At 41.1% G+C, this 24,326-nt stretch overlaps 1 long non-coding RNA gene across 1 annotated transcript; it reads left to right on the top strand.

Annotated features, from left to right (window-relative positions):
* The first annotated feature begins 1,060 nt into the window (after positions 1-1,060).
* On the top strand, positions 1,061-23,188 carry LOC120306412. The gene is made up of 4 exons (XR_005556276.1): positions 1,061-1,214; positions 6,973-7,057; positions 21,890-22,003; positions 22,104-23,188. It is a non-coding gene; the product is annotated as an uncharacterized LOC120306412 (long non-coding RNA).
* Positions 23,189-24,326: the final 1,138 nt, after the last annotated feature.

Genomic DNA, 24,326 nt, shown 5'->3' with positions numbered 1-24,326 from the left:
AAGAGGAAAGTCAGTTCCTGAGATAGTAATAGTAATAGTAGTAAAGTTGGAAGGGACCTTGGAGGTCATCTAGTCCAACCCCCTGCTCAGGCAGGAAACCCTACACCATTTCAGACAAATGGCTATCCAGTCTCTTCTTAAATACTTCCAGTGTTGGAGCATTCACTGCTTCTGGAGAAGATAATTTTACCTTTAAAGCTAATTTTAACTCCTAGTCACCTTTGCTGGTTTGGTCCCTTTAAAAAGGGCATGGCTGAGATTATCAAGTTCCACCAAAATTTTATTCTAAGAACTTGAATTCTTGGCTAAAATTACCCCAAGAATTCACTTTATTCCTAAGAGGAAAGTCAGTTCCTGAGATAATTTTACCTCTAAAGCTAATTTTAACTCCTATTCACCTGTGGTGGTTTGGTCCCTTTAAAAAGGACATGGCTGAGATTATCTCAGGTTCCACCAAAATTTTAAGAACTCCACTAGAATTACTTCAAGACACAGCGGTTTGCGTTATTCCCCGAGCGACAGACTGAGATAAGTATCTGACCTGTGGTATTGGAGTCCTTTGAATAAAACACCGTTGAGCTATTACCTCAGCTACCACTGGCGTTTTACTCGAAAGAATACATGCCGGGCTTAAAATTACCACAGGTGCTATCCTGACTCCCCGAGAATTAATTAGCTAAAGAACTCACGCCCCCCCCCCCTCCGCATCTCTAAAAGGTAAAAAAAAGTCTTAGGTACAATTACCTCAAAAGCTCAAAAGGCCCTGCCCGGCCTCGAGCTCGAGGACTTGGGCCGCGGGAGTGCCGGAGAGAGACATTTTTGCCCTCCGGCGCCCCGCAGCATCGTCTCTTTTGAGGAAAAAGAGACGCGGTAGCGGCGTCGGCTGCCCGTGCAGCGCGCTCGCTTTTCTTTTTGCACGCAGCCTGAGGAGCCCGCCGACTTTTTAAATGCCCCCGCCTTTCGGAGAGGAGAGAGGACGCTCAGCCAATCCGAGGGAAGCGTTTTCGGAGCAGCCAATCACGAGCGAGATGGGCGTGCAGACAGGAGCCCGCGAGGCAGTCCGAGGGCGCTGGGCGGGGAAGGCGCGTGCTCTTTCGCGGGCAAACACAGGTGCGAGCGCTCGGCTGGTTTCCCAGCTCGCGCAGCGGTTGCCATGGAGACGGCCGCGGCGCGGGAAACGGCTCATCAGGGCCAGGTGGGCCTCGGCCGCACAGGTGAGGGCGATTAGACTGCGTAATGCCTCCTCCTCGAGCCTTCGCCCCGCCCGGGGACCCTTTGGACTACAAACCCCATCCGTCAGGCAGCCAGCGGATCTCCCCTTGTGCCTGAGAGGCTGCCTCCCACTACCCCTTCCTCTCCCGTTGCAAAGGCCCAGTTTTTAAAATATCCCCATCATTTTTGCAGCTGTGCTTTTTAGGATTGAGAGATCAGAGGGTGACTTGGGCTTCCACTGGATTACAAGTCCCATCAGCCCCCTCTGGGATGGTGATGGGGATCGTCCCTTCTTCCAACAGAGAACTTTTTCTTGTTGAGCAGGAAAATGCTTAAAATGCTGTTTAAAAAAAATCTGAAAATTTAATAAATGCAAAATAAAATAAAGATTATATGCAGAATTTAGGAGATGCTTTGGACTACAGGTCCCATTAGCCAGCCTTCGGGGGGGGGGGGAGGGTACTGATGGGGATTGCCTCTCTTGCAATAAGATTGCCCTTCTGCTTGGTGGGTCCTTCTCCCACCCCTCAAATTCAAACCCTTTTTTGTGTTTCTTTTGTTTGCATCTTCTCTACCATGTTACAATCTTGCCAGGCAACCCTTGGTTTTATTTGTTATTTTTTTCCAATCTTTTTTTCTTTAGGAAAAAAAATCCAGGACTGGTTTGTTTTGCTTTGCTTTGCTTTCTAGGGATTCTGCTAAAGTGTATAATAGAGTTTCTGATACATGGTGTCTTGCCCAGTGAAAAAATTGACTTAAATTCAAAACTATTTCTTCCTTTTTCTATTATTATTTCCTCCCCCTACCCTCAGTTAAATGCTTTCAAAAGAGATCTGATACATTTCTATCAACATTATAAGTATCTTAATAACTTTTAATGAGACCCCTCTCAACATTTTCCACCATGTTACGCCCTCCAGACAGGGTAGGACAATGATCTGCAGAATTAATCAACCAGCTTTGTTTTCCTTTATTCAGAAAAATATTCCAGCACTGTTCAACAAACCACTGTAAGAGACAAATACCTTCTTGTTAAGCCATTTTATTTGGATGGGTAGAAGAAAAGAACATTTTGCTAGCGATTGCAGAGACCACAACATCAAAATATTCTCACAAATTCTGGGTCTTGGCATGAAGGCAACGCTTTCTGAATTGGTTCTGATAAGTTCTTGCTTCAAGGAATTGCAGATGATTGGGTGGGAGTGGCTGTGGTGGTAACGGCAGACTGAGTGGGACTAAAAAGTTCAATCAATTCCAACTTTGCGAGATCTTTTTTTTTCCTGTGAGAAGTTGAAATTGATTGATTGAACCTTTTTTTTTTTTTTGCACACGATGGCGGAGGCCTAAAGTGAAAAGGTTTTATAAAACCCGGCTGAAGGCCCAGGACTGGGGCGATGGCATGCGTGCCCACAGAGAGGGCTCTGTGTGCCACCTGTGGCACGCTTGTCATAAGTTCGTCACCACAGCCCTATGGGATTTCCTCATGTATTTTACCAGGAAACATAAATAGGGCAGGCTCCAAAATTCAACACCTTCCTAAGCATACCGATGTGTTATGAATCCATTGGCGATGTCCATTTTGCTCTCCAAGTTCATGGGGACCTAACCCTAACCCTAAGTGGGTTTTTCCCCTATGTATATATGGGATAAAAAAAGGAGTAAAATAATTTTAATCATGAAGTGGAGTCATACAATGCCTAGGGATTTATATTGAAATGACAATAAATCATATTTGCAACTATCTGGCTCCATCCTGTGGCGAGACTGGGTAACTGCAGCAAAGAAAACACATTTGAGTTAGGTGCTTTGGAACGTCTCAAAATCAGGGTAATGACATATATTGTTATATCAGTATATATATGTCACCAACTTTTGTTTTTCCTCCTTGCTGCCCTATCAGGAATTTGGCTAGGTGGATGAGGGAAAGCGGATTGCAAGGTGAGGGAAATCAGTTTGTGTGTGCTTTGTGTATATGTGTGTGTGTATGTATATTCATATATATGAAGCAAGATTACCTCTTTGTGGTTTAACAATAGGAAAACAATCCTTAGTAAATGGAAAAGTGCTATACTTCCAGAATTACATAAAACATGGCATTTCAGAGATGTATACCAATTTTTGAAAAAAAAACCATGTGTTTACTTAATCAGAAAATGTCATTTTATTTTTTCCTTTGGAAAAAGTTTTTGAATGGGTTTGGTTAAAAAGCCAATTTAACCAAAAAGCTTGGTTAAAAAGCTTAATTTTTCCTTTTCCTACACGATCAGGTGAACTTTCTACTTATAGTTAGATTTGTATGTGTGTGTTCTTTTGATGTATATTCTTGTTGCACATTGTAAAGCCCTTTTGTTTTTGTGGTAGATTGTTTTACATTTGTTGATTTATGTTGTTTTAGGTGTAAGTGGAAGGATAAAACAATATGGCTTTTGAAGCACGAAAAGGTTTAGTTTCTCTGGGACAAAAGGCCAAAGTCACAGGAACCAATTTGGCTCCCTGTTTTTTTTCATTTTATATTTTACTGTATTATATTATATTATATGTTATATTTTATTTTATCATTTTATATTATAAATATTATATTGTAATTTATTTACATGTTTAAATTGTATTATTCTATTCTATTTTATTTTATTTTTTAAATTTATTTGCCACCTACCTTGTTTCAAAATATTGCTACTTTTTTTCTTCTTTCTTTCTTTCTTTCTTTCTTTCTTTCTTTCTTTCTCTTTCTTTCTTTCTTTCTTTCTTTCTTTCTTTCTTTCTTTCTTTCTTTCTTTCTTTCTTTCTCAGCAGTGGAGCTGTGGGACTTACGACTGGTCAATTAACAAGTGTTTGAAGTTACATTGGAGCCCAAAAAATGGACTGATGGCCTGGATTTGAAGTCCGGATGACTGCCCCTCCCCCCACAGTCACATGACCATGTTCTGGACACTCAGCAATTGACAGTTTGCAGTGTCCTGTGGTCACGTGACTGCAGTTTGCCCCATCATTGCCCGAAGCCAGCATTTACTTCAGGTTTCTGGCAACACTCGCCCCCCCAGCGAGCAGTGGGTCCACTGAACACGGTGGTGTTCCCTTTATACAGACCACTGCAAAAAAGGCCATCAAATCGGGCATGGTCACCTGGAGACCCGTTTTACGACTGTCATGACTTACAGCTGAAATTGTGGGTTTAGTTATGATTGTAAGTCAAGGTCTACCTAAAGTTGTGTCCTATCCTTTTTGTTCTCCTTGCTAGGAAAAATGCCTGCAGAGGGAAGTGAGGCGCACGTCTAGCCCAGCAAAGAGAAGGACTAGAGGGAATGTGATAGTAGTCTTCCAATATTTGAGGGGCTGCCACAAAAAAAGGGGGGTCAACCTATTTACCAAAGCAGGACAAGATGCAATGGATGGAAACTCATCAAGGAGAGAAGCCACCTGGAACTAAGGAGGAATTTCCTGACAGTGAGAACAATTAATCATTTGGAACAAAAGTGACTACAGAAGTTGTGGGTGCTCCATCATTGGAGGTTTTCAAAAATAAACTGGGCACCCATTTGGCTGGGATGATGCAAAGTCTCCTGCCTTGAGCAGAAGGTTGGACTAGAAGACCTCCAAGATCCCTTCCAGCCTAGGATTCTAGGTTCTAACCTTTATACATTTATAAAATCTTAACAATTTGTGTTGCAAAGGACAGAAGAATTTAGGAGAACCATTTTTTCCCACCTGGACTGTTTAAGTCCCCCAAACCTTTCTTTGGTTTTTTTCAAAAGACCCCAAAAAAAAAAAGAAAAGGAAAAAAATCATCTCCTTTCCTCACTTCCAGGAGGGGTTTGCCTTCAAAAGAATCCATAACTTGGATCACAAACTTCTTTTACAAATACCATTTTTCCTGGAAAGCTATATCTTACCGCAAGGGCCAAAGTTTTGTCATAGGCTAGATTAAGAAATCTGATGAAAATCAATAATGCTGAGGTTACAACACTGGTTTCTGTGAGGGTCTCCATTATTTTCTCCATTGTTTGTCAGGGAGAAAATATATGATGTGTTGTTTTCCCTGCGGGTTGACTGTTTGCTTTCAGTCAGCTCTGCATATGTTACCTTTACACGCCTAAGTGCATTACGGCTGTGCTTTTAGAATCACGAAACACAATCTTGTGGGTTTGTTTTCTGCAAAAGCCTTAATGAATTGATTGAGAAACATGCAGGAGAACATTCCTGGTCTTCATCAGCCTGTCTCCTTGCCAGGGGATCTGGTTTCCTTATCCAGATCCTCCCTGGATAGATCTAAAAAAATAAAAGCTCAGTCTCTTCCAACGTCGGTTATAAAGGTCATGTTGTTAAAAAGATGCAAATATGTTCTTGGACAGTAGATGAGAAAAATTTGGAATCCCAAAGGTGCTTTTTTCAGGAGGCAACTGGACTTTCTTGTTTTTCTTTGAAGATGTTTTGCTTCTCATCCAAGAAGCTTCTTCAGCTCTGACTGGAATGGAACTGCATTTACATGGAGGGAGGTGTGTAGTGGGGTGCCCTAGGCCCAGTGCTCTTCAACATTTTCATCAATGATTTAGATGAGGGGATAGATGGGGAACTTATCTAATTTGCAAATGACACCAAGCTGGTAGGAATAGTCAACACTCCAGAAGATGGGGTTAAGATACAGAAGAATCTCTATAGACTTGAATATTGGGCGCTATCTAACAAAATGAAATTCAGTGGTGAGAAAAGTAAGATTCTACATTTAGGCAAGAAAAACCAAATGCACGGGTATAGTATAGATGGTACCTTGCTCATTAGTAGTAGCTGTGAGAGGGATCTTGGAGTCTCCTAGTAAACAATCACTAGGATTGGTTTTTTCCCTTTGTGTAAAAACGGATGCAAAAAATGAGTTAAATAGTTCTGTTTTCTCCCTGTTGCTTGTCACCTTCTTACCATTTTCTCCCACTAATGGACCAATCATTTCCTTAACTTTTTTTCTTGTTTTTTACATGTTGAAAGAAGCTTTTTTGTTAGTTTTTATTTTTGTCACAAGCCTTAGTTCATTTTGAGCCTTAGCTTTCCTCACTTCATCTTTGCAGGCTCAGGCTATTTGCTGATATTCTGCCTTAGTTATGTGCCCCTCTTTCCACTTGTTATACTTGTCCCTTTTGTCTTTCAATTTATCAGAGAGTTCTTTATGCAGCCATGCTGGGTTTTTTTTGAGAGCTGTTGTTTTTCTTCTTCGTTGGTATTGTGCTAGACTGGGCTTTTATAATCTCATTTTTCAAAATTTCCCAAGCTTCTTGAGTTTTTTCCCCTTGAGGATTCTCATCCATGGAATCCTTTCCAAGCTCTTTCTAAGATCTTTTCTCCTCCATCTTTCTGCTTTCTATTTTCACTAACAGAGAACATATTTTTCTACTTTCTTCCCCCCCCCCCCACTTAGGATAGTTAGAATATTCAGCATTCATGTGTCAGTACATGTGCTGGAGTGTTAGCATGCTACCCAAATCTTTTTTATCTCCTTTAGAGTGCATAATTGCTTCCATATCCTTTTGTGTTTGTGTGGAGAAAGAAACTTGTTAATCTGAACTTTCATTCTTGTCACAATGAATAATGGGAAAGCTTCCTGAATGCCTTTTCCCCCCATTGTTTGTCTGTTTTCAGCATGAGCTTCAGCTGGTTTTATTTCTCTGCATTAATGAATCAGAAATGTTTGTTCCTGAACTTATTCTTTGGAATTTATTCCAAAACCAACTGTCCACAATTCCTACAGCAGTTTCATTATCTCTTTTTGACCAGGCCTGGAGGAATGGATGGATGGACAGACGGATGAATGGACGGACGGATGGACAGACAGACAGACAGACATGTGGAGGCTACCACAGTAAGGAAGAAATGTTACATTTACAGGCATGTGAATTGCTGAAAGTAGCAATAGCACTTGACCTCTTCTTATAGAAGAAACGGTTTTCAACTGTATTTTAAAGTAAATGTAGTGTGCTTAACCCATACTTTCTGGAAAGAAAAATGTAGCTATAGTGTTTGTAGATATTCCAGAAAAGTAAGTATGGAAAGGATACAAATTCCAGAAACCCGCCCCCCAGCTAAAATGGAAATAATGCTTTCATTAAAACAATACTCTGGATATGTTCCTTATTTCTCTTGAGGCTGGAATGTGTTTAAGCCTACAGAACAGCAATAAACCATGAAGCCATTTTGGTGCTTAGAGTAAGAAAAATAAAGGGTGTCCTTTCCACGGATAAGCCCAATTCACCAATCTGTTTTCTTCCAAAGGTCCCCATGAGATGAACAGGAGATCTTCAGGAATTGTTTCTGGGGTTCACATGGACACATTTGATACCCAACTAGGAACAAGCCAAGGTCAGGCCACCCCTTACTAGAAGTAGGTCCACTGGTAGCAGCTGGGCCTGGAATTTAGAAGGCCCCCAATCTTGAATCAGGAAGAAAGAACATTTTTCTGTGTTCCAGACAGAACATAGAAATGTAAGGCTGGAAGAACCTCAGAGGTCTTCTAGTCCAAACCACTACTCAAGACAGGACCATCCCAGTCAAATAGCTGTCCACCCCCTTCTTGAAAATCTCCAGCGATGGAGCACTCACAACTTCTGGAGATAAACCATTCCACTGATTAATTGTTCTCAGGAAATTTCTCCTTTGTTCTAGGCTGGATCTGTCTTTGACAAGCTTCCATCTGTTACTTTTTGCTTTGCCCTCAGGGGCTTTGGAGAATAAGTCAGTCCTCTGTGACGATGCCTCAAGTGCTGGAAGACAGTCACAGTAATGTCCCTCCTACTCCTTCTCTTCATTAGGCTAGACCTATTTGGTTTCCTCAGCCGTTTATCATACAATTTAGCCTCATGACCCTCTGTTGCTCTTCTCGGCATGCTTTCTGGGATTATGGTGACCAGAACACTCCCAAGTGTGGTCTCACCGGTGCGGTTAAGTGACCTTGTGCTCACTATGGTCAAGTGATTCAGCTGTTGTTGCAGTGAACTACAGTAGCTATCCAGTGGTGTGTGTGTGTGTGTGCGCACGCACGCGCGCACACACACACACACACACACACACAGAGTCCGACAACTGAGCCTGTGACTTCCCAAGGCGTATTCTTATAAGTAAGAATTTCATAGCTGAATCCTGGAAGTTCAAGAAATTTAAGGACCACAATGTCCTGCTTCTTTAGTGTATTTGTACGAAAGGAAGAGAATATGAGCAGTGAGGGGTCCTTGGTGCTCTCTGGAACTGACGCCGTTATCTAGTTTGGTAATGAAACATCTACAAGAAAACAACCAAATTCGGAGAGCGCCAAGGGCCCCTCATTGCAATCCTGAGCTACAAATATTCATCTTTACCAGAAAAATGAGCAATATAAAGTTGTTGTTTTTTTAAGTTGGACCGATATTGCAAGTTGGGGGATAATGCTATGAAAATATACCAAGCCAGGTATATTCTTTGAATATCCGGTGATTTGGGAACCTGTCCCTCAACCTGTTCTGCAAGATGTCTTCCTAAATGTGCATTGTGGATGGAAACAAATGCTACGGCTGCTTTTTGCCTCCCCCCCCCCACTTCCCAAGTGTGCATTTTTACAGGTTGACAAAGGAAGAGCAAGCAACAGAAAGCCTCCTGTTTCTCTCTCTTTCTCTCTCTCTTTTTTGAAATGTGGATTTCCAGCCAGTTGAAAGGAACAGACAGAACACCTGACACATCCCCAGGTTTCTAAAGCTCAGCCATTCTGGAAGGATAAGTGACAGCCCTTTCAAGGCAGAAGCTCCTGAGTACTTAATAATAGCGAATTAACAGCCTGACAATAGACAAGGCAGTTGCTCAGGCATTAGTAAGAAAACAGAGTGACATCTTCCCTGAAAAGCTACTTGAATGCCATTTAAACTTGTCACATTGCAGAAAATAGAGCTGCAAATTGTTAAAAAAAAAAATCAGGCTTGCTCATTATGCAAGCTAAATGTCTAATTTTCTTAAATTGCATCCATTTTCCACGTGTTAAAACAAGAGAGCTTCTTTGATAGAAGAAATAATGACAAAGAAGGATTCTGGGTGATCTTTGCCACATTAACCCTTTCAAGGATGTGAAGGGCTTCAAGAGTTCAGAGCAAAGTATTTACTCGGTGTGGATTACTGCACACACGTTAACAGCAACACACTGTTTTCCTTGGAGTATAATATGTTAGGGTTTTATACAAAGTGCTACTTTAATGCATCCTGAGACTGTGTCTGCGGGCTCCTCCGAGTTGATGGAATATACCTTGCAAGATAATCCTTCTTGGCCATCGATCACCATTAGATCCATCTGATTTAATTGATTTGTTTGGATTGGATTTACAAGGTAACCTCTGGATTCCAGATCCTAGTTTGCATAGAAGAGAGTGAGCCTACTTGGAGTTAAACTTGAACCCTTGCACTTCTAATGTAATAGCAATAGCACGTAGACTTATAGACCACTTCACAGTGCTTTCCAGCCCTCTCCAAGTGGTTTACAGAGTCGGCATCGTGCCTTCAACAATCTGGGTCCTCATTTTACTGACCTTGGAAGGATGGAAGGCTGATCCTGAGCCGGTTAGGATCGAACTGCTGGCAGTGGGCAGAATCAGCCTGCAATACTGCATTCTAACCACTGCGCCACCATGTGTCAGAAATGATTGGAACTGTCATTAGGCTTTGCTACCTGTGGTACCTCCTCAGTTAAGGTTGATCGCCCAGTTTATACCTCACTAGATCTTCTTAAAACAAAGTGCTTGGAATGCGTTGGCCAAAGCCATCAGGGGGAGCAGAAGAGTCGTTTTGTGTATTTCTGGTGTCCTGGTGGAGGCGTCAAGTTAGGACTCAGGAGTCTGGGAGTTCTAGTCCCACTTTTGACACAAAGCCAACTCTGTGGCCTTGGACCAGTCACTTTCTCTCGACCCTAAGAAGGAGGCAATGGAAAACCACCTTGGAAAACCACACACATACATACATATGCACACACACAAACAAACACACACATATATTCATACATACACACATACATATATATTTACACACAGACACATTCTGTATATGTGTGTGTGTATAATGTATTAATTGGAAACGTGAAAGAGGCCTTCATCCTGTACTGGATAGACAATGGCTAAAATGATGCGCTTTCTCTATCCGTGTGTGTGTGTGTCTATTGTATATATAAATATAAATGCAAATATAAATAAATATTTGGGAAAAATGAGGTGGTGGTGATGGAGAGGGAATGTAAATAACAACACGCCTCTAAAATTCAAAATAAATCCTGCAGAATCATTCTGTCTCCTTTCAAGGATCCTAAGGTACAAATGTAGACAAATAAATCCTAAAAATAATAGTTGCTTCTCTGTGTCACCTTAAATTTCAGTAATTTCAAGCAGAGCTAGGCACTAGATCTGAATGCTGGCCTCTGACAAAGGAAGAATGTGAATTTTACCCAGTAACCTTTCTGGTCTAAATTTGGAATTAACAGCTTTGACAGATTAGTGCTCTCACCGACAGGTGTAGAGAAGAAGGCAAGAGGTGATGCTTTTGAAACATTTTTAGTATTCTTCATTTCAGGGCAGACAAAAATGTTCTGTCGTGCTTGCCGAATGGGGGGCGAAAGGACTACAATGAGCACTCACAAAATATGGTGTTTTTAAGAGAATTCTACTGGTTTGGAGATGCCTACAAGAAATTAGGTTTGTTTTGACAGTGGGCCCCGAAGATTTAATTTATCAACATGATAGCTCAGTTGGCAGGTTTTCCAGGCAAGCTATTTGTTGTCATTGATGGATGTTACTGGTGTCCAGCCCATGCGTCTTTTTCTTTACTTCAGGCTGAGAGGATGGGCTGAGAGAGACAAAAAACTCGCAATGTGTCCTCGTAACTGTGTAGGGTTGAGTGCCTTGTCATTTCCCTAAGAATCTTTCAAAGGCAGTCTTGGCTGGGTTGAATATTTCCTGGAATCAAGCTCTTTCAGGAACATCAAGTCGCCTTTTGAGCAAACCTGGTTTATGACGTGGATCCAGCCAGGGACTGCTAAGGCTTTCCTTCTGTTTCCTTTGTGGGAATTTGTTGAAACAAGTTGCCCTTAAGCCCCAAAGCTCTCCTACTTTGGAATCAGAGCTGGAACCTTACTCCAGAGGTTAGTTTGGTAATGTTTTTCTATGGGTCCGGAAAGATTTTTCTTAATTTGCCAGCACATTGACATAGAAATTATATCAGGAGATTTTTTCCCACCCCACTTTCGTTAAACAAAGGATGAGCATTATAAAAATGTCTATTTTCCCCTTTTTTGCTCCTTTTTAATCTTGACTGGTAAAGCCATCTCCCTTTCTCTGATCCCAACACCATCTAAGCTTTCTCCTTCACTTCATTTTCTTTATCTCCTGATCGATCTCTTATCAGTTCAGGTCTGTTTTCTCAAGCCTCTCTTGCATCCCCCAGGCTCTAACACAGGGCTCTTCCAACTTGGCCCTTTGATGACTTGTGGACTTCAACTCCCAGAATTCCTCAGCCAGGCACATGTGCCTGGCTGAGGAATTCTGGGAGTTGAAGTCCACAAGTCATCAAAGGGCCAAGTTGGAAGAGCCCTGTTCTAACAGATGCAAGTTATGACAAAGGGGGAGAGAAATATTTCAGCTGGCAATGACCAGCGTGCTCGTAATAGTATCGGGTTATAACTAATGCCAAGAAAATCACCCACGGAAAGAAGTGGTGAATTTAATTGATTGCTTTGGGGATTGATCTGACACATGATTGAGGAGACTCTGATATAAATCACGGGAACCTGGTGAAAATCACTACAGCAGGTCCACCCATGTTTGAGTCATACTGTCTAAGCCTATCCCAGAAATGAGGGCTTGGTTGGGAAAAGTTGATTTTAGGTCTAAAAGGGACACAGAATGTAGCACATCCAAGTATTGCTTGGGTAACTTATAACACAATAGCCAAGTTTTTGTCCAATGTAGATCCAATCTAGAACGAAGGAGGAATTTCCTGACAATGGGAACAATTAATCAGTGGGACGGCTTACCTCTGGACGTTGAGGGTGCCCCATCACTGGAGGTTTTCAAGACGAGACTGGACAATCATTTCTCCACAATTGTAGAAGGTCTCCTGCTTGAGCTGGGAGTTTGGCTAGAAGACTTCCAGTGTCCCTTCCCAAGCTTATTGTTCTGTCTTCTGTGTTCCAGTCTTGTCAATAGGCTCCATCTGAGATTCCTTATTTTCCTTGCCAAGTTTTTTTCCCCTTGGTGTAAGCACCTTTTCTTCCAGCACTACTGTGTCTTCCCTAAGAGAATGCTTTACATGAATTTGGGATAGTATAACATTTAACATATCCTTCATGTCAAAGGAAGGTTTAGGTTGGGGGGATTTTGTACCTCTCTATATTTTGGAATAATCACAAATGCACCCATGAGAGTGGCGCAGTGGCCTAGAAGTGAAGATGCTGGCCTCTCACTTGGGAGACTGAGAGTTCAATCCTGGGCAGCAGCAGATGTTTCTCTGTCAGGGCACAAAGAGACAATATCTGCTGCTGGGCATCAGAAAGGGCATCTGGCCAGGAAATGCTCAGCTCCCTTCCGTTGCCCTGATTCCACCTGGATACAAGGGATCACAGGGTCGTAAAAAGAAAAAAAAAACCAGCGTACCTATTTTGTTCCCAAGATCAGGGGTCCTCAACCTTGGCAACTTTAAGATTTGTGGACAACTCCGCAAAGCTGGCTGAGGAATTCTGGGAGTTGAAGTCCACAAGTCTTAAAAGTTGCCAAGGTGGAGGACCCCTGCCCAATATCCTCCAATCGCAACTCCCTACCACTGTACAGCAATTATTTCTGCAAGAACAACGAGCCGTTTTCTTCAAAATAGATTTACCATGCACTTTGAGATCATTACAAGTCATGGAAAAATCTTAAGGATTTCTTGGGATCTGGAAAAATCTCCCAAGAGCAAACCTGTCTTTGATTCCTGGGTGAGAATTAGAGCTTAAAGAAACGGGTTCATCTGTTGCGACAAAAGAATCTCCTCTTGTAAAATGTGCTGAAAATCTTGAGCCCCAGTGAGCCAAGGAGTTCAATTTGCTAAGCCACTTGGCAATGGAGCAAAGTGTGCATCTTGTTTAAATTTTTTATAGCTGACAACGTTGTTTTCTAGGCTACAATTTGTCATATTTATATATTGAGAAAGCTGAAAAAGATGGCCAAGTTTTTTTTCCTTCTCTCCACTTTTAGAGTTTAATGTAAACGTAAAGTACCCATCGCATGCTTTGCAAATCCCCATCCAGTTAACCGTATCCATGAATGATTAATGCTACATCTATACATAATAGATAATTAAATCATGGGCTGATGGAGTGGAATTTATTAATTGTGAATACACATGTGCTACCACGATCCAAATTTATTTCTTTTCATTTTATTGGCATATTGCTCAGTCATCTGTGTCTCTCTGCTTTGTCACATTATTCCAAAACCACAACATGCTGTTCAAATTATCTGGACATTTGGTTACACTGTTTATTGGCTGATGGGAGCAATATGTACTCAGCGGGAGGAGTTAGTGTAAATTACTATACAAGGAATGTTAGCTTAGTGCTGTGCTGTCTCGTTAAATCTATACTAATAAAGCACACTGACTTTTCAAAAAAATAGGAATGGGAATTTTATTGAAAATAGTGAAACTAAAAAGAGAGGGCCTGCAGGAGAACATATGGATGTTTCTCTGCTGAGAATCTGGTGACAGCTACTTTGTCCTTGAAGATTGGTAGATTCTCTTCTGAGACCGGCTAGAGAAAAGTGGATTTCTCCATAACCTTTGGCTTTAAGGCACTGAATCCGGTTCATATGCAAGAGGTGAAGTGGAAGAGAGTCACATAATGAGTGCAAATGGAAGTTAGAATCTTCTCCAGTCAGGAGATTCCTAAATCTTCCAAAATAACTTCATGGGGCCCACTAGATAGATGTCTGGTTGAAGTTCTCCAGAACTTAATAATCAGCTGAGTCCTGCAGCATGAACACCACGAGCTTGAAAATATCTCCCAGTTAGACTGATTATTTTATAAAAGACAAGTTTTGCATAAAAGACAGACCCAAATTCTTGGTGGCAACAGGTCAGATGTGTAATCGCTTTCTGCAGAGAGCAGAAAGAATGGAAGTGCTTCCATGCAGGCTTTCCATAAGCAGGGATGTCTCTGAACAAGATACTCTTCCTTGATGAGTTCCATGATCCCAGAGAGTTGAACTTCAACTCTCCTACAAACTTTTTCTTTCATAAGCTATCCCTTCTGTGAGGCCCTTGGTGCTCTCTGAACTTGGTGGTTTTCTTGCAGATGTTTCCTTACCAAACCTAGTTTGGTAACGCAAAGTCTACGAGAAAACAATCAAGCTCAAAGGGCACCAAGGCCCCCCATTGTTCAGTCCAGGGCTACAAATATTCTTTTCCATTGTGGTATCCATTCTGCGTAGAATCAGAACCAAGGATATTGGTATCCTAAATAAATTCTGAGGTTGGCTGACCATTTTAATTGGTTGCAAGACGGCATTTTTTTGCTTCTACCTGAAACAGTGGCCACGCAAGACCGTGAAGATGGGGGGGGGCATCATTTGAAACAAAGAGGCCCGAACTGTGGGTCACAAAGTTGCCGTTGCTGCAGAAGCCTGAGGATGATTAATTGGCAGTTGTTGTTGTGTGGACAGGATAAAAGTTCATGGCAACTGATTAGTATCTGACTGTGAGTCTAGATACTATTTTTTTTTAATGGCAGATCAATCTGTTGAGGTTTTAGCTGATTCATTGACAAAAGCAAATTTGAAACAATGCAATTAAAGGCAGGCATATTAATTTTTAAAAGCTTGTTTTGGCTCTGGGGTGTCATTATAGCAAATAATGAAAAGGCAAACATTAATTAGAGCCAAATAGGATAGCTTTTATTTATTAAATTGCAAATATGCTTTCCTTTCATTTAAGCTATGTGCATATGACTTGGTATGTGTAAATTACTGTGGTTTGAACTGAGTTGGGCTAGTGCAGAGAAAAAAATATGGTATATGCAGGATGCTGATGATAATCCCTTCTATTATATCGGGATCCTAAGAAGCCTTTTAGATGGGCTGGGACAGGGGTCTTCAAACTTGGCAACTTTTAAGACTTGTGGACTTCAAATAAATACTCAGGCATTGCGTTCTTGAATAGTCCAATGCAAAGAGAAAAAATCCTGAGATATGAACATTGTGAAACTTTCTATGTCACACTGTCGCATTTCATAATCTAGATTAAGTTTCCAAATACAAAGCTATAGTTATGTAAATCAGAAGCAGTTTAGATCGTTACCGAGATTGATGGGAGAGAGAACGTTTCTATTATGCCTCAAATTATGCTCAGCTCCATGCTTGGAAATTCACAGAAGGAAGGGCAATTTCGAGGAACTGTAAAAAGCTCATGAACTGGATACTTGCCATTAATGACTTGCAATAGTGAACAATTTATCCTAAGACTGTTGCAATGGTGCTTCCTACCGTTTTTAATAAATTGCCATTGTTTCTGCTTTGAAAACAAGCCACTGATCTTTAAGTGGAGGCTGCTTGATGCTAGATCACACATAAACAAGCCAGTTTTAAAAATAAAAATCCTAGAAGGGATAAAGCATGGGTTTTTTTGAGGCGATGAACTCGCTTGCCCCATCCTTCTCTGTCTTAGGCCTAAAGATGTTCACCCACGTAGGAGGTTGCATTGCTATTATCCTTCCCATCTTCTCATTTTTTCTCATTTTCTCATCCTTCCTACTGTCTTCTTCTATGGGCATCTTATGATTTATCACCTGTTTGTATCGTATGACTAATGATTGTAATTATGATTTATGATCTATGACCTATCACTTTGAAGTTTGTACGTACACTGAGAGCTTGTGCACAGGAGACGAATTCCTTGTGAGTCCAATCATACTTGACCCAAAAAAATTATATTCTATTCTGTGTTCTGTTCTGTCTGTACCATTCCATTCCACATTCTGTTCTGTTCTACATTCTGTTCTGTTTTATCCTATATTCTATTCCAGTTTTTCTCAACCTTGACAATTTTAAGGCATGTGGACTTCAACTTCCAGAATTCCACAGCCAGCATTGCTGGCTGTGGAATTCTGGGAGTTGAAGTCCACATGCCTTAAAATTGTCAAGGTTGAGAAACACTGTGTTCTGTTCTGTTCTGTTCCATTCTGTTCCATTCCATTCCATTCCATTGCACTCTACTCTACTCCTCTTCTCTTCTGTTCTGCGTTCTGTTCTATTCCTGCACACTGTTCTATTCTATCCTATTATGTGTTCTGTTCTGTTCTGTTATGTGCTCTATCACTGGAGACTTTCAAAAAGAGACTGGACAGCCATTTGTCTGAAATGGTATCAGCCCTTCCTGTTTGAGCAGACGATCTCCAAGGTTCCTTCCAAGTCTGTGATTCTATGTTCTCTAAATAGCATTTTCCCTCTTTTAAGCTTTCAGCATTGCGATAGGGCCCACAACTGAACGGAATGTTGTTTTTTTATGCCTGTTTCCTAAAACCCATCCATCTAAATGACAGGTTTTTTGTTGGTGCTGTCCAACACAAATATTGTGACTGGAACCGATTCAAGAAAGTCATGCCCTAACATTGATTTTCACTGAAATTGACATTCTGTTAGGTCAGCTTTGTGAATAAAAACATGGATGCCTGGCAGACTGAACAAACTTTATTTGGATAATTTTCCTGTGTGCCGCTAGGCCAGGCCTAATGTTATTTTACTTATATCCACGGCTGTTGAATGAAAGACAAATTCTGGATTCCCAAGGATAACCGAGGAGTGTCTGTGGCTATCATCACATCATTATTTATAGGCATAGATGGAAAAATGAACGAGAAATGGAAGATGCCCCGTCACATGGAAGCAATCTCATGGCTTGGAATCCACGCTGCTCCTTTTGCTGCTCAAACGATCCATTTGGATCCTTTCCAGTTCCAGGGTTAATTTCCTCTTTGGACACCTCTTCACTCCACGTTTCAAACAGGCGTTGCATCTTTTATAAGTTTTACTTTCAAGGGTATTTGCAGATGTACCCAAGGAATATTCGACACAACTCTCTTCAATACTTTGTGGGCTGTAAGAATAACAGAACCGAAGTGTTTCCTAAATCAATGTTTCTCCATCTTGGCCACCTTAAGAGGTGCGGACTTCAACTCCCAGAATTCCCCAGCCAGCATGTCCTAAATTATACAAAGCCAGATTCGCCCATCTGCTCCTACACAGTTCCCCCCCCCCAAAAAAAATTAAAATAAGTGCAGTCATTTGGTAGAATTGAAGTCTTAAATTCTCCATCATGCCCCCATATTTCTCCTCTTTGAACAGATTATTTTCATGAACAAGTCAGGATTACTCTAAGTGCATATGATTCTTTTTAGCCAATAAGCAATAATCACTTACATATCATATAAATAGAATTGACAGAAGTATGTAAATACACATGTGTGCTTTCCCCATTATATTCTTCTTTGAATTTGGAAAGAATCATTATGAGAGGATTGTATTTTGAAACTGCGAAGCAGCTTTTCTGTGACATTCCAAAATTCCTCCTGGTTTGTTGAAATTCTTAATATATACATTTTGCAATAATTCAAGACATCTTTTAGTTCAACAGTCACCCCGAGCTGTTTTTATATCCCTGCCACTCATCGGGTAACTGATCTCATAACTTCTGTTCTTGTAAAATGAATGTAAGTTTGCTGTCAAAGCGCAGCTGCGCTTAAAACTTACTTCCCTTAAGAGCATCATCACCAAAAGGACTTTTATTTAGAATTAAGTGAGGCCTTCTTTCATGCTTTTTGGAAGGGATTCTGGATGCGTAAATCACCTGGCATTCCGAAAGTATGTCAGAATAATTTAGCTGCTGTAAAAACTACACTAAGTGAAAAATAAGTGTAGAAAAACTGCTGTTACCTGATTAGGGGGAAAAAAGAAGAAGTAAAAACGACGGTGCTAGAAAATATTTCTTCCCTGCATTTTCTTGTCTCCAATTTTAAGAGCTGGCCTAGAATGAGCCCAATAAATGTCAGGAATTTGGGGCTGCTTTGATGAACTTTGACTGGGTTAGGACAGGCCCAGAACTTTCTTTAGCTACCAAAAAGGACAGAGGGTGAAGAGAAAGCCTTCTAACTGGCAAGCAGTTGGTCTGATCAGGACTGCTAAATAAAGAAAAAACCCTCAAAAGTTTAGAGCAGATGCATCTGTTTTGGGAGTCCTTGGAGCTCTCTGAGCTGGGTTGTTTCCTTGCAGACGTTTCATTACCCCACTAGGTAACATCATCCGTGTTAGCACTGATTACCTAGCACTGATGATGTCACCTGGTTGGCAAGGAAACGTCGGCAAGGAAACAACCAAGCTCAGAGAGCATAAAGGACCCCACAGTTCAACCCCAAGGTAAAAATATTCTCTTCTGTTTGCTAATTTCCAGCTGTTTTCAAAGGAAACGTCCCAAAAAGGAGGGTTACCCTGTCCATTGGCTGGATCTCCTCCCACTTCATACCTTCCCCTTCCAAAATCTTCTTCAGAGGCTTCTGCCATTCCAGTTGACCACTGCAAGTATCCAAAGACTTGTGTCTGCATTCCGCTTGCATCTGGTCCAGCCTTTCCGCTTTTATATTATGTAGGCTTTTGTATTATATAGCTTATAAGAAGTCGTGGTGGCGCAGGTGTTAGAATGCAGTATTGCAAGCTAATTCACTGCCCACTGCCAGGAGTTTGATCCTGACCAGCTCAAGGTTGACTCAGCCTTCCATCCTTCCGAGGTCAGTAAAATGAGGACCCAGATTGTGGGGGCAACAGGCTGACTGTAAACTGCTCAGAGAGGGGCTGTAAAGCACAGTAAAGTGGTATATAAGTCTAAGTGCTATTACTAATTCCTTCCTTCCTTCCTTCCTTCCTTCCTTCCTTCCTTCCTTCCTTCCTTCCTTCCTTCCTTCCTTCCTTCCTTCCTTCCTTCCTTCCTTCCAGAAATGGTAAAGGTCCAGATAAAGAGGTCTTTATGAAAGAGGTATAAAACTGTTTCTGTTCAGAGTGAGATGGTTAAGGAAGGGGATTGGCTGCCAGACATGATCTGGAAAAGACAGAATTACTGAACTGTTATTTGTTTGGCCTTCTCCCATAATGGAAAGCACGTTAAACCAGCAAAAGTACCAAAAATTTCATTTAAAAAAAAAGGCTTGCACCTACGACCAATGAAGATATGGTTATACAGAACATACCCTTCAACTTGAAATATCCAGGATTAAGTGAATATAATCCCATGACATTGATATAAACTGAAATTCTTGACATTATTATTGGATTCTGCACATTTATTCCTTGAGAATTCTTGGAGTAAATGTGAAAATCAGAAGATGGGGGATGAGGCTATTTGTGGAAAAAAAGATCTGAGAAATTGGCCGTCCCAAACTGATAACAGCAAAATTCTAGGGCAGATTATTAAATTATCTGTTCATGAGTAGTTGAAAAAGGATGATTAATAATTCAGAGCTAACATGTTTTCCTTGAAGTGATTCCATCTCTTTCTTTGGTTGAGATATTGATTGGGGGAGGCCATTGACAATAATTTGATCTCACTAATGCATTTACCAAAGTCTCCCTTGATATTCCTATCTGCAAGTTGATAAATTTATAATATTTCCAGTCTGTAGATCCACCTCTGGTTGAAAATGGTCCAGTAGATGTCAACACGAGGAGAAGTGCAAAAAGTTCCTTCTATCTTACTAGGCTTTATGCTGTTTGACATTTTCGTAAGTTGCTAGGATGAAATTATACAGTTAAATCTGTCACGCTTGCACATGACATGAAGCTGGAAGGGAGAGTTAACACTGTAGCAGGAAGAATCAAGATCGATCAAAATCTTGACAGGCTGCAACGCTGGTATCCAAAATCCCCCAAATTCAGCCCTGTGAGATTTTGCATTTTGGAACAGCCAAAGGAAGGAAAGGAATTGACTGCCTTAATTGATTGCGAACTGAATGCATTCCAGAGAGTGACAGATTTTGCCAAAAGGATGACATGGGTGAAATAAATTCTGGCATTTCCATGACGACTTTGTCACGCATGGGCCATCATTTGTTCTCCTGCAGAAGCCCATACATCCAGCAGATACTAAATAATTTATCCACAGAAAAGGAGTATTAAGATCACAGAAAGAAACACAACTGTGTCTGTTCCCGAATGGAGTTGTACCCCGAACGAACTCAGTTGTGTTTCTTTCTGTGATTTTAATACTTGAATGGCTTGTTCCTTATGCAGATGTTGACTTTTTACTGAATGAACATGTATGGTTAATTCAAATAGGAGCAAAGCAGGAAGTGATGCTTCGCCCAACATAGTATCTCTCCTCTTTTTCCCCTTGAAGATGGGTGGACTCCAGGATTGAGAAATACCGAATGCCAGACCTGTTTACAAGTGAGGCTTCCAGCAAAAAATAAGAGTTCTTTGAACCAAAGATACTAATCTTTCTCTTGCACCTTTCTTTTCTACAGAAGATAAAGGTCTTGACTTGCGGCCATGACACACGATAGGAAGCCCCGTCACAGTCTTAAATTGGCGTTTCTTTCCTCCTGCTTCTCTGGCCGTTGAAACAGACATACCTAGCTCCTTTAACCATTCACAGGCAGAATAGGTCAACTCCCTCCTCTCCGTGGCAGCCCCTCAAATATTAGAAAATCCATGTCACCCCTACTCCTTTCCTTCATTAGAATAGACATTCTCAGTTCCCATAACCTTTCATCGTCCTCTTTAGCTTCTAGTCCCCTAATCCTCTTTGTTGCTCTTCTCTGCACCCTTTCTAGGGTCTCAGCATCTTTCTTGAATCGTGGTGACCAGAACTGTATGCTGCAGTCCAAGGGTGGCCCCACCAGTTCAGCATAAAGCGGTACGATCACTTCTCACGATCTTGATGCGGTCCTTCTGTCTATCAATGGCATCACAGACCAGATCGTAGTTGTCTCAAAGGCAACTGGACTGTTTTTTTTTCCAGTCACAACTGATGAAGCTTCCTGGATGAGAAGCAAAACAACTCCTCCACCTCCACCTCCTTCCTCCTCTTCTTCTTCCTCTTCCTCTTCCTCTTTTTCTCTTCTTCTTTCTTCTGAAAAAACAGTCCAGTTGCTTTTTGGGAAAACACCACCCAAATTTTGAGATGCTGACCTTCTGTTGATGCACCCCTGGACTGCATTGGCTTTCTTGGCAGCTGCAGCACTACGCCGGCTCACCCTTAAGTAGTGTCCCACCAGGACACCCAGATCCCTCTCACCGTTGCTACTGTTGAGCCAGGTCCTGCCTATTCTGTACCTGCACATTCAGTTTTTCCTGCCTGGGTGCAGGACTGAGCTCAGATGAGTCATAAAGCAAGGGTAGACCTGAGCAGCTTTAGATGTGCCATAGATAGCGGCAACCCAGGTCAAGGTTTCTCTGGGATATTCCGAATCAATGCTTCCCCTCCTTTACGCTGGGTTCTCCTCCCCCCCCCTCTAATAATGAGACAGAATTTTACCCAGAGGCCAACCTTGTTTAATTCATTGCTTCTAGGAATTCCATCCACTTTATGCCTGGATTTCCTTAAGGGAGATCCCCAGAGATTATTCTCCATCATTTTGTCCTTCAGAGGTAGAGACGTTTCTTCTGTTCCTTTGTGTTTCTAGATACGTGTCTGCGGAAACAGCATCCTACCCACGCAGAAGAGGAACTGGGCTTGCATCAGTATAATACCCACCATCTTGTCCATTCTGATTCCTGCTTTGTGGATGTTAACGAAGGTAATACTGTCAGGATATCTATGGGAGGAATCTACTTTTAAAATGCTAAAAATAATAACAAACTTAATGTATTTTTCCCCCCTCCTGTTTCTTTAAAAAGGAAAGAGGAACTGTCAAAATGGGGTTCTATTAAGGCTTCCTAAATGTGAACCTTCAATCAGAGTCCTGAATTGATAAATCATTTCTAGGAAACCGGAGGTGAGGTGACTGAATAAGCCTGAACTGCAACAAAATGTTAACTATCTGGGGTTATATTTATCTTTATTTGTACATGGATGACACCTAGATTCTCAGGATCATAAGGATGTTGTATGTGTTTCTGTATTCCTCTATAAATTTCTTACAGCTGTTTCCTGTAATTTCCCAAAATTGATTATTCCCTTCACTGATTAGCTACTTTCCACTCTTCACATCTGTCTCTGTAAATTGCAGAAGAGATTGTATTTTAGTGGGAGAAGAGATCATTATAAACCTACAGGGAGATTTATTTATTCACTGTAAATTAGCATTTCTTCTGAATTTTGGTTTTCAGTCAACTTCTTGGAGCTAACATCTGAAATATAGTGAATATTGGCTGCCATATATGATGGTTGACAGTCTCGGATGCATTTTGTGAGTGAAATATTCTTTCCAAGTTTCCAGAGATATACAGCATGTGTGAATCTTAACTGTTACATTTTATCTGCCTATCAACATTCACAAGAATATTTTGGTGTTTTTTTGTGGGACATTGAACAGAACTGAACAGCTAATATTGGCTATTATAAATTAATTTCCTTGTCCTTTTATATTCTTCAATTAAATCAGTTTTGCATTTTCTTATAGTAGTTCCAAAACCTGAAATCAGGTAGTTGTAATCTGAATAAAATTAATTAGAGATTACTGTTTCTTATTTTAAATTTACTTGCAAAGTTTCTATCCTGTTCACCATAAACTCCGGATGGTTAATCTTAAAAAGTCTTAAAAGTAAGATAAAAGCCAATAATTTAGTATATCAAGAATAAACAATAATAACATTAATTTGGCAGTGTTGGGCTTCAGGTTTTATTGACCATGAAGCTCAACATTGTCCAACAAATATTAGCCATGAAAGCCTACATCAGGGGTCTTCAAACCTGGCCCTTTGATGACTTGTGGACATGTGCCTGGCTGAGGAATTCTGGGAGTTGAAGTCCACAAGTCATCAAAGGGCCAAGTTTGAAGACCCCTGGCCTACATCAACCATGCTGGCAGAAGAATTCTGGGAGTTGAAGTCCACAAGTCATAAAAGGGCCAAGTTTGAAGACCCCTGGCCTACAACAACCATGCTGGCAGAAGAATTCTGGGAATTGAAGTCCACAAGTCATAAGAAGGCCAAGTTTGAAGACTCCTGCCTACATCAACCATGCTGGCAGAAGAATTCTGGGAGTTGAAGTCCACAAGTCACCAAAAGGCCAAGTTTGAAGACCCGTGGCCTACACCAACCATGCTGGCAGAAGAATTATGGGAGTTGAAGCCCACAAGTCATCAAAGGGCCAAGTTTGAAGACTCCTGGTCTACATCAACCATGCTGGCAGAAGAATTCTGGGAGTTGAAGTCCACAAGCATAAAAGGGCCAAGTTTGGAGACCCCTGGCCTACACCAATAACATTAATATTAATATTATGATTGTTGAAGGTTAAGAAATTGTCCTCTGCCAGAATGGTCTCAGGCCTCCCATATTCCACAGAAAAACCAAAGGTTTTCCAAAATTCATCCATTTATTAAAAATAGTTATGTAGTGTCCAAGCAACACAGGTTCTGAGCAGCAAGCAGCTATCTCAGAATTAGATCAGAAACAATCCATTGCAGTCTTTAAGTAATTGCTATGTCTTTGAATAGGTCTAGAGACTTCAGAACTGGGATCATTCTAGATTGGTGAAGTTTCCCTCTTCCACACCTTCCATGACTGAGTGCTGTGTGGGATAAAAGAAAAGAAATGAGCAAAACTTCCTTTCTAGCTTTTGAGGACCTACGGATGTATAGAGTATGGCCTGTTTGCAAAAATTACTTCATCTTTTGGTGCTTGGAGGAAAACTACATGGTCAGTGTGAACGTGGATTGGTCTGAGGCTATCTGAAGTTAGCTGTGGTTTATGTATTGTAGCATTGTTGTGTTGTGCAGGCTGTGAAGAAAAGGGGGGGGGGAACCCATACAAATATACAAGACAAGAAGCTTTGTAATATTCGCTTTCTTTTCTTCTTTGTGCACAAAAGCATTCACACCTCTTTCTCTCTATTTCCAATTCTCTGTCATCATTGTCATAGCTCTGTCAAAGCTTGTCACAAGTTTTAAAATAAAAGGC

This window comes from Crotalus tigris, unplaced genomic scaffold (assembly GCF_016545835.1).
Source record: "Crotalus tigris isolate CLP2741 ecotype Arizona unplaced genomic scaffold, ASM1654583v1 scf7180000017736.1026742, whole genome shotgun sequence".
NCBI classification, from domain to species: domain Eukaryota; kingdom Metazoa; phylum Chordata; class Lepidosauria; order Squamata; family Viperidae; genus Crotalus; species Crotalus tigris.
This window is presented reverse-complemented; position numbering and strand designations above follow the sequence as displayed.